Below are 2,500 nucleotides of genomic sequence, written 5' to 3' on the forward strand. Positions count from 1 at the left end.
AAGGGGAAGCCTATTCGACATCAAATTAGGTTACGATTTTACAAATGAAGCACCAAAACATCGCGCCATGCAACAGATTTGACAGAAACAGGAGTTCGATACGCAGTCATGCTCCGTACTCGTGACTGTATTTGTGAATTTAGCACCCAAAAACCACGATCCTATCTTGAAAACACCGACTACAGGAATGCGAGTTTTCCGTCCCAGGTTTCGAATACTCGTGCGCTTCTTAACGCTGCAACGGTTTGAAAAAGAAATCACGTTTTGGGAAGTATCTTCATTGTAACAGCTGCTCTTCTGCCCGTTGACGGTAAGCTTAGAGGTTTCCGATAGTCCGAATGCCCTTCCTTCCTTCTTTCCTTCCTTCCTTTATTTATTTAATTTTTGGATTTTTATTTATGACTGGCTTGGGGACCCGGCGATGCCCGGGTCGTTTGAGAACGGTATTATTTGTGTTTCGATGTTACGTATTCTGTTTGTAGCGGGTGAACTACAATTCCCAGAATCGTGCGGCGCAGTACTCTGCGGATGGGCGTGAACGACCGCGACGTCCGGATTCCCTGTCTGTCGGTAGTCACGGCAGGCGATATTCGGTCTGCGTGACAAGCCTAGAGTCGTCATTGGCTGGGTTGGGTGGTCTTTGGATGGAGGTGAACTACAACTAATAATAATAATACTTTATTTATACCCCGCCACCATCTCCCCCAACGGGGACTCGGGGCGGCTTACATGGGGCCATGCCCAGAACAGTACAAGATAGCAAAATATAAAACAACATATCATAAAACAATTAAACAATACAATAAAATCATGTACAATGCAATATATATATACATACACACACACACACACACACACACACATACATACACACACACAATATATATACACACACACACACACACACACACACAATGTTATATATTGCTTAGCCCTCTAACTGGCAGCGATGGGATAAAAATCAATTATTCCTTTCCCTCTAATTAGGACTTTGTTTTTCTTTTCTTTTTGTTGTATCGACCTAGAGCCGTGGACGATGGGTTGGGTTGTCAAATTTCGAGGTTGGGGGTCCTGTAGTTTTGTTGTTTTTTGTCCGCTGCCCCGATGCCGTCGCTCTTTTTATAACTAGATGGACTAGCTGTGCCCGGCCACGCGTCGCTGTGGCCAAGTCCGGTGGTATGAGAAATAGTAAAGTGTTGAGGAATTGGTGGTAGTTAGGGTAAAGGTTAAGTCCAGTTGTATCCGACTGCACACTGAAGGGGATTATACGGCGGTGTGGAGTCAAGATCATCCAGTTCAAAGCAGACTATAAATAGAAGACTATCAATGGGTTATATAGCTGTGTGGAAGGGCCTTGAGTCTACACTGCCATATAATCCAGTTAAAAATCTGACCATCTGTATTTTACAGGCAGTCTGGAAGAGGCTTTAGTGAAGCCTAACTCTGCCTGTCCCCTGGGCTGAGCGGGTTGCTAGGAGACCAAGTGGGCGGAGCTTAGCCTTTGAACTGGCAGCCATTGGATAAAAAAGAATGATTCCTCTCCCTCTAACGAGGACTTTATTTTTCTTTTCTTTTTGTTGTATGAACGTAGAGGCATGGATGAGGAGTTGTGCTGGCAAGTTTAGTGTTTCTGGGATGTGTGGTTTTGTCCTAGGCCGAAATTTCATGACCCTTTCAGATAGAGAGAGGGATATATAGAGATCGGTTAGGGGGGGGGGGGGGGCTCTGTGTGCCAAGTGCGACGCTAATTCATTGCAGGTGAGAACTATAAATCTGAGTACTACCTACACTACTCCTGAACTTCCAGTCCCGTTCCCCTCCAAACCCATCGGTTGTCAAATCTGGGCATAATATCTGGTCCGCACGGTAAGTTTGGCCCAGACCCGTCCTCGTTTGGGTTCGTAGCGTTCTGGGTGTAGGTGAACTACAACTCCCTGTAGGAGCGACAGCGCTCCGAGACTTGATGCGGCGGGGTGAACTACAACTTCCACCCTGTGGAGTCAATCCCTAAACTCCTCCAGGAAGTTCAGTTGCAGCTCGGTCGTGCTCCGTTTGTTAAGCAGAGAGATTGGAAAGGAAAAGGGCAGTGGGCGGGGCCATGCAAACGACACGGCAACGGAGAACCCTGGGATGCCTGCCCGTGGTGGAAGCCAAAGCCAAATCTAGGAGGAAATGGTCCCCAAACGAAAGCGTTCCTCGGCTGGCGGGCTATATAGAGCGTTCGGGAAGGACGTCGGCAAGGGTTTGGGCGGCACTTGCGTGGCGCTCGCCGTAACGAACAGGTCACTGGAAAAGGGTGACTTGCTAGATTTTTAACCCTGGGAAGTATAGCCTGTTTGCGGAGGCCGGAGGCTGTCTGTGTGGGCAGATAGCCGTGCCACGTACACACCTACGCGTTTCAGATTTAGATTAGAAGGTAGACTTATTTATTTCATAATATGAAAGAATAATAATAATATTTACAATAAATAATTTATGATTATTAGAAGATAGATACATT

Source organism: Anolis carolinensis, unplaced genomic scaffold (assembly GCF_035594765.1).
Source record: "Anolis carolinensis isolate JA03-04 unplaced genomic scaffold, rAnoCar3.1.pri scaffold_78, whole genome shotgun sequence".
Classification (NCBI taxonomy): domain Eukaryota; kingdom Metazoa; phylum Chordata; class Lepidosauria; order Squamata; family Dactyloidae; genus Anolis; species Anolis carolinensis.